Source organism: Bombina bombina, chromosome 2 (genome assembly GCF_027579735.1).
Source record: "Bombina bombina isolate aBomBom1 chromosome 2, aBomBom1.pri, whole genome shotgun sequence".
Lineage (NCBI taxonomy): Eukaryota > Metazoa > Chordata > Amphibia > Anura > Bombinatoridae > Bombina > Bombina bombina.
Window position 1 is genome coordinate 14789109 of NC_069500.1, and position 15753 is coordinate 14804861.

Consider the following 15753-nt stretch of genomic DNA (forward strand, 5'->3'; position numbering starts at 1 on the left):
CAGTATTTAGATACAGGTCAAGAGCTGTTTAAATAAATAAAATATTATTCTTCTAAACAGCACATAGGGTTGTCAGTTTGGCGCTTCTTATCGCTCTTTGCGATTTAGATATTTCACAGTATTGCATATCTCACCATGAGAATGAAATTAAAAAAATATTTTAATGTGAGCATTTCAGACAAATACATGCTCTATTTTATCCTTTGAAAATAAGGAACAAAAGTTTATTTTATATATATATAGTTCCTTAATTTTCTTAAAGTATTGTCCATTATAAATACGAAGAACGCATTTCACCATTGAAATATAGCGTGGTAAATGTATCTTTCAACACAAGATTCGCATTTATGAATAGTCAAATATAATTTGATAATGTCACTTAGCACACAATCGATGTGCACTGTTGGGATTGAAAATACATTTAAAATAGAAGCACTGTCAATACTTCACAATGAGTCACAATATTCGTTTAAGAACCAAGGAATACATACAATATTAACATTCTGGATTCGAAAATATTATAAACATATTTTTTAAAAACTTGAACAATGTTAAACATCTATTGATCAATATTAAACTTTGAATTGTTTCATAAACATTTAATAATGTGTCTGGATTATATTTATTATCGTGATAAAAAATAAAATATAGTTTGAATGTTAACAAAATAGATTATTATTTTACGGATTACGTATATTATATATGCGTCACATACACATTATATTTCCAGCAATTCAAAATAAAAGACTACATGCCAAAAGTAGTAACAGCACCCCTAGAAGGTATGTGTATATAAGTTACAAAAATATGAATCCATGAACCATTAAGTAACGGCCAATCAGAGTTCATCACACAAACATGACTTGAGTCAGTATGGCCTCACAGACATGATAACAAAATTACAGTATGTTATCCAATCAGATGTACAGATACCATGTCCCATGGTCTATCTCATGTTTACTTCCCCATATAAAAATCCATTATACGTAGCCATTTTTTTCAGTTCTCTAATGCCTGAACACAGAATGTCTACTCCCAGGTTCAGCAGAGAGGAAAGTGCTGCACTGGTGTAAGAGGTCGAGGAGTTTTATCCGCAGCTTTATGGGGCTGAGAGGAGGTCGATGACTGGGCCGGTCAAAAAGGCCATCTGGGAATCTGTCACCCTTTCTGTTAATGGGGTGACAGACGTCCAGAGGACACTCAAGCAAATGCTCTGAAGATCCTGAGATATGAGGTTGCGGCTGCGGAATAAAGTCCGCCTCATGAGGGAGTGGACTCGTGCCCATCGGAGTGGTGAGGATCTGGGTCCACCCCCATGGAAATTTATCCTCAAACCTCATGAGGAGGCTTTATGCACCCTCCTCAATCTCAGTTTCCCCCGGAGATTTGCAGCCCCCCAGTCCTTGGCCCCCTCCCAGCCCCCAGCTGCTGGCCATGAAACTCCTGACCCGGAGGCCAGTGCAGCTCCAATCGGTGACATGGGAGGAAGCAGGAGAGAGTCTGTTAATATTTGATTATATATTTAAGCAATGTGTATACAGTCATATTTTCAACATATATAGATTTCACAACAGACATTACCTAGGATGGTATACATATGAATTTAGATTCATCAGACATCAAAGAGGAATAATGCTATTTTTTGCGCAATCATGAATACGTGTCACAGATCTAAAATGGAAGTGTGCATCAGTGAAATCCCTATCCTCCACCATTTTATACATTGAATATCGATTCATACAAAAATTTGAAATATTATTTTTTATCATTAAATATTTACTGTACAATGATCATATTTGAATTTTGCGATACACACAATTGTAAATATATGTGAAAGATTTCTAAAATATACTCATCACACTACTAGATCAAAATAAATTCATAATCACGGATGCGCAATTACGCTTTTAATTATTGCGCAATGCTCATGGAAGATATAATTGCGCAGAGACGTGAACATGGGTTTGCTGTTACAGTGGCATTACTTTAGAAATGTTGGTCAAATATATACATTAATTTGTATAAATCTTAAAAATACAGTTTCATGAGTTTCAATATTATAAATAAAATGATCTATACTATCAATATACATTTTTAAATGAAATATCAATGTATAACAATTGATGACAATGCAAGAATACATAATATGACTCAAAGGGACAGTCAACAACATAAAAGCTTTCAAATAAACATACGTGTACATGATCTCTTTATTTATAAATACATTTTACTTTGTCAAATTCAAAAACAATGTATGATTGTTCGTGTAAAAGTTATTGTTTGAATAATGATATCCAATCCTGATTTAATATTTTATAGATATGGATGTTGGTGCTGGACCCTCAAGCTCAGGTTTGACCCAGTCTGGTATGTCTCATTATACTTCCCTTTTGGCTTACACATTTGGACATAACATTGCCTAATACATTCCCATTGATCAATATTAACATGGATCCTCTAATTAAATTCAAAATGTTTTTAAAATTAAATTTTATGATTCAGAGATCGAATTCCATTGTAATCAAAATCTGAATTTAATTGTATTTGAAGATATTCCTCAGAATATTGCTATCTATAGTTGAATGTAATCTTATGGTCTGGCACATTTTGGATTCAGCACCTGGGTAGGGCTCGACAGTTGGTGGCTACATTTAGACAACAATAAAAAATATGTACACAGGTGCTGAATATCAGAATAAATATCTCACATGCTTAGATATTTTATTTTTATAATTAAGATAGAAGTAAATATTCATTATGTTAGGAGAAAATGATATATTAGATTGAAATTGCATTCTCTATCCAATTCATTACATTAACATATGCAATAGACAATTCCTTTAGTGGGATAGTCTCAAATATTGATATTGTATTTATCTAAAGATACAAAATATCTTTCTTACCCATTACACTGTTTTGATGAAACAAAACTGTGATTTAAAAAACATCTTTCCCTATTGGATTACCTTTACATATAAGCATATTCTAACAGCACCATGATGACATATTTTTTAATATATCTTATGTCTTGCATTGTGATCAATATGTAATGTGTCAGAAGACAAGAGGAACTATGACCGGGTGAAGGAACGCATCCTAGCCTGATACACCATCACGAGGCTCACCAGCTGAAGTTCAGAGGGTCAAGGAGGAAAGAGGGGCAGACTTTCACTGAGTGGATGCACCAGTTCATCCGCTCCTTGGACTACTGGTTCACAGGCTACCAAGTGACCTCCCTGGCTCAAGCTTCCCAACTCATTCTTCTGGAGCATTTCTATAATCACTCCCCATCAGAGGTATGAGAATGGGTCAGGGACCGGAAACCTGAGACGGTGCACCAAGTGGCAGTCCTGGCAGATCAGTTTTTGGATGCCCAGTGCTCTGTTCGGCCCGAATGTCGCACAGCAGGCCGCTCCACTCTGGCTCCAACTCTCCCTCTGGTACCTCCCAGCCTCGCAGGCATAACCACACACCTCCAGGCCCTGTCCACCCCGGAAGATGGAAATTTGATGCTACAGATGCGACCAGATGGGTCATGTCCGAACTAACTGTCCAAGGAATCTGCCCCCTGCTCAATGGACCAGAGCACCCACTGGGATCTCCAGGGCTGCCACTCACTGCTTGAAAGCAGGGAGCCCTGCTTATCACACTGCTTGGACTGAAGAAGAGTTTGGAATCTTACATAAGGTGGACCCAGTACAAGCAGCAACAGGCGATAACCGCCTACACCACCGCCAGGTTGTATGGATCAATGGCCAGCAGGCACAGGGACTACGGGAAAGCGGGGTCCATCTGGATTGCGGTGCCGGCTTCCGTGCTGTGGATGTAGGGGTCATGGCTAACTTACCCGCAGAAGTCTTGCTGGGGACTGTCCCTGTAAAGGAATTGACAAACCCTTTAGCAGTGTCGTTGTTGACTTTGCTGGCCCCTTACCCCGTCCCAGTCCCTCAGGGAAAAAGTATATCTTGACAGTGGTAGACTATACCACCCGATACCCGGTGGCAATCTCCCTGGCCAATATCCAAGCAGATACAGTAGCCGATGCGCTGCTCCGGATATTTGCCAGGGTGAGTTTCCCCTGGAAGATTATCTCAGACCAAAGAACCCAGTTTAATGCTGAGCTCACACAGCAGCTATGCAGGCTTTGCGGGATAAGACCCCTGCCGAGCTCTCCATACCACCCCCAGACTAATGGGCTGTGCAACAGGTTTAACGGCACCCTGAAGCAGTTTCTTAGGACGTTATTGGCCTCTCACAAAGACTGGGAAAGATACCTGCCGCACCTCCTGTTTGCTTACAGAGAGGTGCCCCAGGAATCCACTGGGTTCTCCCCCTTTGAGTTAGTGTATGGCCGGTGGGTGAGGGGCCCTAGACTTACTTAGAGCCAATTGGGAAGGATCAGTTGGGGAGGAAGGACACTCCATTGTGGGGTATGTCCTGGAGTTCAGGGACCAACTGAAGGACCTTGCCACTAGAGTATGAGATAACCTTCAGATCGGCCAAGGTAGGCAGATGCGGTGGTATGACAGGAATGATCGTAACCGCACCTTAGACATAACGCAAAAGGTCAAGCCAAACAAGCTACAGGCTTCCTGGCAGGGAGCCAATCAAGTGGTAGAGCAACTCTGTGATACGACCTACCTGGTAGCCAAATATTCAGATGAACGGGTCCACCGTACCTTTCATGTGAACATGCTGAAGGCCTACCAGGAGAGGCCAGAGGAGGTAGCCGCCATATGTGCTCCTGCCATGGAGGACTCAAAGAGTCTCCCAATGCCAGAGCTACCCGGGCTGAATAGGGCACCCACAGGCGAAGAGGACATAAAACTAGATGAAAGGCTAGGGACTGTACAGAGGGAGCAAGTCAGACAGGTATTGGAGAGCCAACTAGACATGTTCTCCACTAACCCTGGGTACACCACGCTAGTGGTGTACCAAGTGGAGACCCTGGGACAGGCGCCCCTGCAGCAGCTGGCATACCGGGTCCCTGAATCAGTTAGGAAAGTATGCATAGAGAGCTCAGGGAGATGCTGGACACAGGCATTATTGAGCTGTCCAAAAGTCCCTGGGCATCCCGGTGGTGCTGGTACCCAAGCGGGATGGGTGGGACCACCCAATTTTACATAGACTACCGTAGACACAACAACAGAACCACAACCAACACCTACCCCATGCCCCAGGTGGATGACCTCCTACACAGCATCGCCCGCAGCAACTTCCTGACCACCTTAGACTTCTGCAAGCGGTACTGGCAAATCCCCCTGGATCTGGAATCTATTCTAAAATTGGCATTCATCACCCCCTTCGGCCTATACCAGTCTAAGTTTATGCTGTTCTGGATGAAGAATGCTCTGGCGACCTTCCAGAGGATGGTAGATCACCTCCTTGATGTCCTCCATGATTATGCCTGCTCATATCTAGATGGCATTGCTACCTGGTAGGACCACCTGGTCCATCTAGGTACCATTCTGGACCGCATCAAGGCCACAGGGCTGACACTTAAGCCAGACAAGTGTATGGTAGGGCGCTCAGAGGTCCAGTACTGTGGGCACTGAATAGGCTGTGGGAAGCAGTGGCCGGAGTCAGCCAAGATTGAGGCAGTCACAAACTGGCCAACCCCCAAAACCAAGACCCAAGTCTTGGCTTTCCTAGGTACAGCAGGGTACTGCTATAGTAACTATAGTGCCCTGGCCAAACCTTTGACCGACCTGACCAGAAAACAGTTACCCCCACAAGTCCTGTGGTTCCCCGAGTGTGAGGCCACCTTCCAAAACCTCAAGACAGCTCTTAGTTCTGGCCCTATCCTGGCCTCTCCTAACCCATCCAAACGTTTTTGTGTCTATACAGATGCCTTTATGTTCGGATTGGGAGCAGTGCTATGCCAGGTGGATGAGGAGGTCCATGAACACCCTGTAGCCTTTATCAGCAGGAATCTATTCCCCAGGGAAGTAGGCTATGCAGCAGTGGAAAAAGAATGCTTGGCACTGGTGTGGGCCCTCAAGAAACTGCAACCATATTTATATGCAAGGGACTTCACCATGCTCACTGACCACAACCTCCTGGTCTGGCTCAACATAGTTTCTTGGGACAATAGATGGCTGTTGTGGTGGAGCCTAGCCTTGCAGCCCTTTAATTTCACCATTCAGTACTGGCCGGTAAGGAGCAATGGGAAAGCTGATGGACTCTCCCCGGCAAACTGAATTGGAGTAGCCCACTGGACAGCCCCAGGCGAACCCGTGTGTGTATCTAGCTGGGTCTGCTGGACTTTTCAGGGTGGAGCAGTGTCATGGATTCCTGGCTGCCAAGGCTAGCCCCACCCCCCTACTACCTGGCTCATTGCTTATTAAATCTTTTTGGCCCTCTCATGGATTACGGGATGTCCCAAACTCTCTCTGACTCATGTTTTCACTGTTTGTACGTCCTCATGGAAGAGCTGATCACTTACCGCCTGACTTCTTCCCTGCTGGGCTCCTGGAACTACTAACCATCTGGACTCCCCTGGAAGCCCGCTGACCTTTACCCCATGTTGCTCCAGCGGCCCTTTGCCCCAGAGCTCCGCTCTTTTGGGGATTGGTACCCATTAGGGAGGGCAAGAGGTGGGGTGATTGCCGGAAGGGAGTTCCATTGGGAACTTAGGGTTTTGGACCCCCCCCCCCACACCTACTTCCCCTGGCTTACCCGGTGTACCTTAGATCATCTGCCGTTCCGGATTCCAGTGACGGATCATGTCATTTTTTGGACTGGGACACCTTGGGGTCCGGCGCTTTCTTCTGCTACCTAGGAATAGCCACCTCTCCCCCGTGATCTACCCAAAACCACAGCCTCTGTATTATGGGGACTCTCTGGAACTATGGCTCCTATGGGGGCACCAGTCTGTCTGGAGAGGCAGGAATGGTGGGAGATCTGGAGGTCAGATAAGACCCTTATCATGATGGGCAGGGTGTATATAAACAGTGTGTGTCTCACAATACTGTTCCACCTGAATTCTGGTCTTGTCTGGTTATTTGAGTGGGCTCTGGCTATAATCACTTCTCAGTTCCAGGTACAGGAAGGACTTTCTTGGCCAAGTTACCCAGTCAGTGTCCATTATATATATATATATATATATATATATATATATATATATATATATATATATATATATACACATACATGAATATATATAGGTATAGATTCAATAAAGGATACTAAGAGAATGAAGCAAATTAGACAATATAATTTGGAAAATTCTGATTGCTCTGATTAAATCATGAAAGACATTTTTTGGGGTTTACATCCCTTTAAAGTCCTGCTGATTAGCTGACAATCGAGCGGCATTTTCATTTCTAATCCTACTCAGGACTGGCTCAGCAGCTCTCCTACTGCAGGATTAAACATGTCGTTACCAAGGAACCATAGATATATTTGTGCCGATGCTGAATAGGCATCTGCCTAAGGGGTCAGTTTAGAACAATGTGGCATTTTCTGTGTGGCACCGTTCATATCTGTCAACAGGCCTAGATAGCGCTACTCTAATACTGTTACTTCCTTGTTGACCTGCAGTGTCAGTCATTAGAATATTAACCAGCACCGCTGAGTTTTTACATTTCAGTGCATGGCTGACTTTGTAGCCCAGGTCTAGTGCTCTCTTTCCTACCCGCTGCTTTTCTATACCTGTGTTTGGTGCCGTCATTCAGGATAGCAGAATACATGTAGGCTGCAGGGGTGTCAGGCTAAGCAGCTGCATAGGGATGCTCATGGAGCAGCTAGTGGAAAGTTGGTGGTGGTAAAGCAGGAGGAGACAGACATGCAGAACATCTGCATTTAATTCATATTTTACTGTGTGATATCGAGGCATCCTGCAATAACCATTTTTACCTCTCTGGTGCAGAGAGAGCCACTCTATGGCCCTCTCTGCACCGGACATGGATGGCCGCATTCGTTGGTGGGTGGGAGCTGAAGTGGGAGGCGGGTGAGCGGCCATCGATGGGTCCTGAGTTTGAGAGGGGGGCAAGATCGGGGGCGGGGTCGCCGGGGGCACGCACAGGGAGTGGTGGGCGCGTGCATGGGGAGGGAGCGGGTGGGAACCGCTACACTACAGAAAAAAAGCATTATAAGTGGGAGAAAGGGGGGAGGGAATGCCTAAAAAAATAATCTAAGGGATCTGGGAGGGGGTGGGGGTTGGTCTTGGGGGGGAGCTACACTACAGAAAAAAATAAAAAAAATACATCTATTATATTGTAAACTGGGTACTGACAGACAGCTGCCAGTACCAAAGATGGCTCACAAGAAGGTAGAGGGGGAGGTTAGAGAGCTGTTTGGGGGGGGGGGGGTCAGGGAGGTTGGGGGCAATCCTACACAGCAGCATATGTAAATATGCAAAGAAAGAAAAGAAAGAAAAAAAACGATACCTTTTATTTTAGTACTGGCAGATTTTCTGCCAGTACTTAAGATGGCGGGGACAATTGTGGGGTGGGGGAGGGAAGAAACCTCTTTGGGAGGGATCAGGGGGTCTGATGTGTCAGGTGGGAGGCTGATCTCTACACTAAAGCTAAAATTAACCCTGTAAGCTCCCTACAAGCTACCTAATTAACCCCTTCACTACTAGCTATAATACACGTGTGATGCGCAGTGGCATTTAGCAGCCTTCTAATTGACAAAAAGCAACGCCAAAGCCATATATGTCTGCTATTTCTGAACAAAGGGGATCCCAGAGAAGCATGTACAACCATTTGTGCCATAATTGCACAAGCTGTTTGTAAATGATTTCAGAGAGAAACCTAAAGTTTGTGAAAAAGTTGACTATTTTTTTTTTATTTGATCGCATTTGGAGGTGAAATGGTGGCATGAAATATACCAAAATGGGCATAGATCAATACTTTGGGTTGTCTGCTACACTACGCTAAAGCTAAAATTAACCCTACAAGCTCCCTAATTAACCCCTGCACTGCTGGGCATAATACACATGTGGTGCGCAGCGGCATTTAGCGGCCTTCTAATTACCAAAACGCAACGCCAAAGCCATATATGTCTGCTATTTCTGAACAAAGGGGATCCCAGAGAAGCATTTACAACCATTTGTGCCATAATTGCACAAGATGTTTGTAAATGATTTCAGTGAGAAACATAAAATTTGGAAAAATATAACTTTTTTTTTTTTATTTGATCTCATTTGGCGGTGAAATGGTGGCATGAAATATACCAAAATGGGCCTAGATCAATACTTTGGGTTGTCTACTACACTACACTAAAGCTAAAATTACCCCAAAAAACTCCTTACATGCTCCCTAATTAACCCCTGAACTGCTGGGCATAATACACGTGTGGTGCGCAGCGGCATTTAGCGGCCTTCTAATTACCAAAAAGCAACACCAAAGCCATATAAGTCTGCTATTTCTGAACAAAGGGGATCCCAGAGAAAAATTTACAACCATTTATGCCATAATTGCACAAGCTATTTGTAAATAATTTCAGTGAGAAACCTAACGTTTGTGAAAACATTTGTGAAAAAGTGAATGATTTTTTTTATTTGATCGCATTTGGTGGTGAAATGGTGGCATGAAATATACCAAAATGGGCCTAGATCTATACTTTGGGATGTCTTCTTAAAAAAAAAATATGTCAAGGGATATTCAGAGATTCCTGAAAGATATCAGTGTTCTAATGTAACTAGGGCTAATTTTGAAAAAAAAGTGGTTTGGAAATAGCAAAGTGCTACTTGTATTTATTGCCCTATAACTTGCAAAAAAAGCAAAGAACATTTAACCATTGGGTATTTCTAACCTCTGGACAAAATGTAGAAACTATTCAGCATGGGTGTTTTTTTGGTGGTTGTAGATGTGTAACAGATTTTGGGGGTCAAAGTCAGAAAAACATAATTTATGTAAGAACTTACCTGACAAATTAATTTCTTTCATATTAGCAAGAGTCCATGAGCTAGTGACGTATGGGATATACATTCCTACCAGGAGGGGCAAAGTTTCCCAAACCTCAAAATGCCTATAAATACACCCCTCACCACACCCACAAATCAGTTTAACGAATAGCCAAGAAGTGGGGTGATGAGAAAAAAGTGCGAAAGCATAAAAAAATAAGGAATTGGAATAATTGTGCTTTATACAAAAAAATCATAACCACCACAAAAAAGGGTGGGCCTCATGGACTCTTGCTAATATGAAAGAAATTAATTTATCAGATAAGTTCTTACATAAATTATGTTTTCTTTCATGTAATTAGCAAGAGTCCATGAGCTAGTGACGTATGGGATAAAGAATACCCAAGATGTGGAACTTCCACGCAAGAGTCACTAGAGAGGGAGGGATAAAATAAAGACAGACAATTCCGCTGAAAAAATAATCCACAATCCAAATCAAAAAGTTTTAATCTTTATAATGAAAAAACTGAAATTTTAAGCAGAAGAATCAAACTGAAACAGCTGCCTGAAGTACTTTTCTACCAAAAACTGCTTCAGAAGAAGAAAAACACATCAAAATGGTAGAATTTAGTAAAAGTATGCAAAGAAGACCAAGTTGCTGCTTTGCAAATCTGATCAACCGAAGCTTCATTCCTAAACGCCCAGGAAGTAGAAACTGACCTAGTAGAATGAGCTGTAATCCTTTGAGGCGGAGTTTTGCCCGACTCAACATAAGCATGATGAATCAAAGACTTTAACCAATATGCCAAAGAAATGGCAGAAGCCTTCTGGCCTTTCCTAGAACCGGAAAAGATAACAAATAGACTAGAAGTCTTTCGGAAATCTTTAGTAGCTGCAAAATAATATTTCAAAGCTCTAACTACATCCAAAGAATGCAACAATCTTTCCTTAGAATTCTTAGGAATTCAGAAACTCTTCTAGCAGAAGAGATGGCCAAAAGAAAACAAAACTTTCCAAGAAAGTAATTTAATATCCAGCGAATGCATAGGTTCAAACGGAGGCGCTTGAAGAGCCCCCAAAACCAAATTCAGACTCCGAGGAGAAATTGACTTAATGACAGGTTTTATACGAACCAAAGCCTGTACAAAACAATGAATATCAGGAAGATTAGCAATCTTTCTGTGAAACAGCACAGAAAGAGCAGAAATTTGTCCTTTCAAGGAACTTGCAGACAAACCTTTATCCAAACCATCCTGAAGAAACTGTAAAATTCTAGGAATTCTAAAAGAATGCCAAGAAAAATAATGAGAAGAACACCAAGAAATGTAAGTCTTCCAGACTCGATAATATATCTTCCTAGACACATATTTACGAGCCTGTAACATAGTATTAATTACGGAGTTAGAGAAACCTCTTTGACTGAGAATCAAGCGTTCAATCTCCATACCTTCAAATTTAATGATTTGAGATCCTGATGGAAAAAAGGACCTTGCGATAGAAGATCTGGTCTTAACGGAAGAGTCCACGGTTGGCAAGTAGCCATCCGAACAAGATCCGCATACCAAAACCTGTGAGGCCATGCTGGAGCCACCAGCAGAACAAACGAACGCTCCTTTAGAATCTTGGAAATCACTCTTGGAAGAAGAACTAGAGGCGGAAAGATATAAGCAGGATGATACTTCCAAGGAAGTGACAATGCATCCACTGCTTCCGCCTGAGGATCCCTGGATCTGGACAGATACCTGGGGAGCTTCTTGTTTAGATGAGAATCCATCAGATCTATTTCTGGAAGTCCCCAGATTTGAACAATCTGAAGAAATACCTCTGGGTGAAGAGACCATTCGCCGGGATGTAAAGTCTGGCGACTGAGATAATCCGATTCCCAATTGTCTATACCTGGGATGTGAACCACAGAAATTAGACAGGAGCTGGATTCCGCCGATGCAAGTATTCAAGATACTTCTTTCATAGCCAGAGGACTGTGAGTCCCTCCTTGATGATTGACATATGCCACGGTTGTGACATTGTCAGTTTGAAAACAAATGAACGACTCCCTCTTTAGAAGCGGCCACGACTGAAGAGCTCTGAAAATCGCAAGGAGTTCCAAAATGTTGATTGGTAATCTCGCCTCCCGAGATTCCCAAACCCCCTGTGCTGTCAGAGACCCCCATACAGCTCCCCAACCTGTCAGACTCGCATGCGTTGAGATCATAGTCCAGGTTGGAAGAACAAAAGAAGCCCCTTTAATTAAACAATGGTGATCTGTCCACCACATCAGAGAGTGTCGTACAATCGGTTTTAAAGATATTAATTGTGATATCTTTGTATAATCCCTGCACCACTGGTTCAGCATACAGAGCTGAAGAGGTCACATGTGAAAACAAGCAAAGGGGATCGCGTCCGATGCAGCAGTCATAAGACCTAGAATTTCCATGCATAAGGCTACCAAAGGGAATGATTGAGACTGAAGGTTTCGACAAGCTGAAACCAATTTCAGACGTCTCTTGTCCGTCAAAGACAGAGTCATGGACACTGAATCTATCTGGAAACCTAAAAAGGTTACCCTTGTCTGAGGAATCAATGAACTCTTTGGTAAATTGATCCTACAACCATGTTCTTGAAGAAACAATACAAGTCGATTCGTATGAGATTCTGCTAAATGTGAAGACTGAGCAAGTACCAAGATATCGTCCAAATAAGGAAATACCACAATACCCTTTTCTCTGATTACAGATAGAAGGGCACCGAGAACCTTTGTAAAAATCCTTGGAGCTGTTGCTAGGCCAAACGGCAGAGCCACAAACTGGTAATGCTTGTCTAGAAAAGAGAATCTCAGAAACTGAAAATGATCTGGATGAATCGGAATGTGCAGATATGCATCTTGTAAATCTATTGTGGACATATAATGCCCTTGCTGAACAAAAGGCAGAATATTCCTTATAGTTACCATTTTGAATGTTGGTATTCTTACATAACGATTCAATATTTTTAAATCCAGAACTGGTCTGAAGGAATTCTCCTTCTTTGGTACAATGAATAGATTTGAGTAAAACCCCAGACCCTGTTCCAGAACTGGAACTGGCACAATTACTCCAGCCAACTCTAGATCTGAAACACATTTCAGAAATGCTTGAGCCTTCACTGGATTTATTGGAACGCGAGAAAGAAAAAATCTTCTTGCAGGAGGCCTTATCTTGAAACCTATTCTGTACCCTTGTGAAACAATGTTCTGAATCCAAAGACTGTGAATCGAATTGATCCAAATTTCTTTGAAAAATCGTAATCTGCCCCCTACCAGATGGGCTGGAATGAGGGCCGCACCTTCATGTGGACTTGGGAGCTAGCTTTGGCTTTCTAAAAGGCTTGGATTTATTCCAGACTGGAGATGGCTTCCAAACAGAAACCGTTCCTGTAGAGGAAGGATCAGGCTTTTGTTCCTTATTCTGACGAAAGGAACGAAAACGATTAGCAGCCCTATATTTACCTTTAGATTTTTTATCCTGTGGTAAAAAAGTTCCTTTCCCCCCAGTAATAGTTGAAATAATAGAATCCAACTGTGAACCAAACAATTTATTACCTTGGAAAGAAAGGGATAGCAAAGTTGACTTAGATGACATATCAGCATTCCAAGTTTTAAGCCATAAATCTCTTCTAGCTAAAATAGCTAAAGACATATACCTGACATCAACCCTAATGATATCAAAGATGGCATCACAAATAAAGTTATTAGCATGTTGAAGAAGATTAACAATGCTATGAGAAATATGATCTGTTACTTGTTGTGCTAAAGCCTCCAAACAGAAAGTTGAAGCTGCAGCAACATCCGCCAAAGATATAGCAGGCCTAAGAAGATTACCTGAACATAAATAAGCTTTTCTTAGAAAGGATTCAATTTTCCTATCTAAAGGATCCTTAAAAGAAGTACTATCTGCCGTAGGAATAGTAGTACGTTTAGCAAGAGTAGAGATAGCCCCATCAACTTTAGGGATTTTGTCCCAAAACTCTAATCTGTCAGATGGCACAGGATACAATTTTTTAAACCTTTTAGAAGGAGTAAAAGAATTACCCAGATTATTCCATTCCCTGGAAATTACTTCAGAAATAGCATCAGGGACGGGAAAAACTTCCGGAATAACTACAGGAGGTTTAAAAACGGTATTTAAACGTTTAGATTTAGTATCAAGAGGACCAGATTCCTCTATTTCTAATGCAATTAAGACTTCTTTAAGTAAAGAACTAATAAATTCCATTTTCTGAAACAGAATCCTCTGAACCAGAGAAATCATCATCAGAAAAAGAATCAGAATGATGATGTTCATTTAAAAATTCATCTGATAAATGAGAAGTTTTAAAAGTCTTTTTACGTTTACTGGAAGGAGGAATAACAGACATTGCCTTCCTAATGGATTTAGAAACAAAATCTCTTATGTTAACAGGAACACCCTGAGTATTAGATGTTGATGGAACAGCAACAGGTAATGGAACATTACTAAAGGAAATATTATTTGCATTAGCAAGTTTATCATGACATTCATCACAAATAACACCCGGAGGGACAGTTACGACAAGTTTACAACAAATGCACTTAACTTTGGTAGATCCAGCATCAGGCAGCAAATTTCCAGAAGTAGCTTCTGATCCAGGGTCAATCTGAGACATCTTGCAATATGTAATAGAAAAAACAACATATAAAGCAAAATTGATCAAATTCCTTAAATGACAGTTTCAGGAATGGGAAAAAATGCCAATGAACAAGATTCTAGCAACCAGAAGCAAATAAACAATGAGACTTAAATAATGTGGAGACAATAATGACGCCCATATTTTTTAGCGCCAAAAAAGACGCCCACATTATTTGGCGCCTAAATGCTTTGGCGCCAAAAATGACGCCACATCCGGTGACGCCGACATCTTTGGAGCAAAAAACGTAAAAAAAATGACGCAAATACAAACAACTTCCGGTGACAAGTATGACGCCGGAAATGACTACGAAAAAAAAAATTGCGCCAAAAAAGAAGCATTTTCAGCCCCTGCGAGCCTAACAGCCCACAGGAAAAAAGTCAAATTTTAAGGTAAGAAAAATGTATTATTCAAATGCATTATCCCAAATAATGAAACTGACTGTCTGAAATAAGGAATGTTGAACATCCTGAGTCAAGGCAAATAAATGTTTGAATACATATATTTAGAACTTTATATAAAAGTGCCCAACCATAGCTTAGAGTGTCACAGAAAATAAGACTTACTTACCCCAGGACACTCATCTACATGTATTAGAAAGCCAAACCAGTACTGAATGAGAATCAGTAGAGGTAATGGTATATATAAGAGTATATCGTCGATCTGAAAAGGGAGGTAAGAGATGAATCTCTACGACCGATAGCAGAGAACCTATGAAATAGATCCCGTAAAAGGAGACCATTGAATTCAAATAGGCAATACTCTCCTCACATCCCTCTGACATTCACTGCACTCTGAGAGGAAAACCGGGCTCCAGCCTGCTGCGAAGCGCATATCAACGTAGAATCTAGCACAAACTTACTTTACCACCTCCATGGGAGGCAAAGTTTGTAAAACTGATTTGTGGGTGTGGTGAGGGGTGTATTTATAGGCATTTTGAGGTTTGGGAAACTTTGCCCCTCCTGGTAGGAATGTATATCCCATACGTCACTAGCTCATGGACTCTTGCTAATTACATGAAAGAAAAGTGTGTTTTTTCCATTTCTCCTCATATTTTATATATTTTTTTATAGTAAATAATAAGATATGATAAAATAATGGTATCTTTAGAAAGTCCATTTAATGTTGAGAAAAACGGTATATAATATGTGTGGGTGCAGTAAATGAGTAAGAGGAAAATTACAGCTAAACACAAAAACCGCAAAAATGTAAAAATAGCC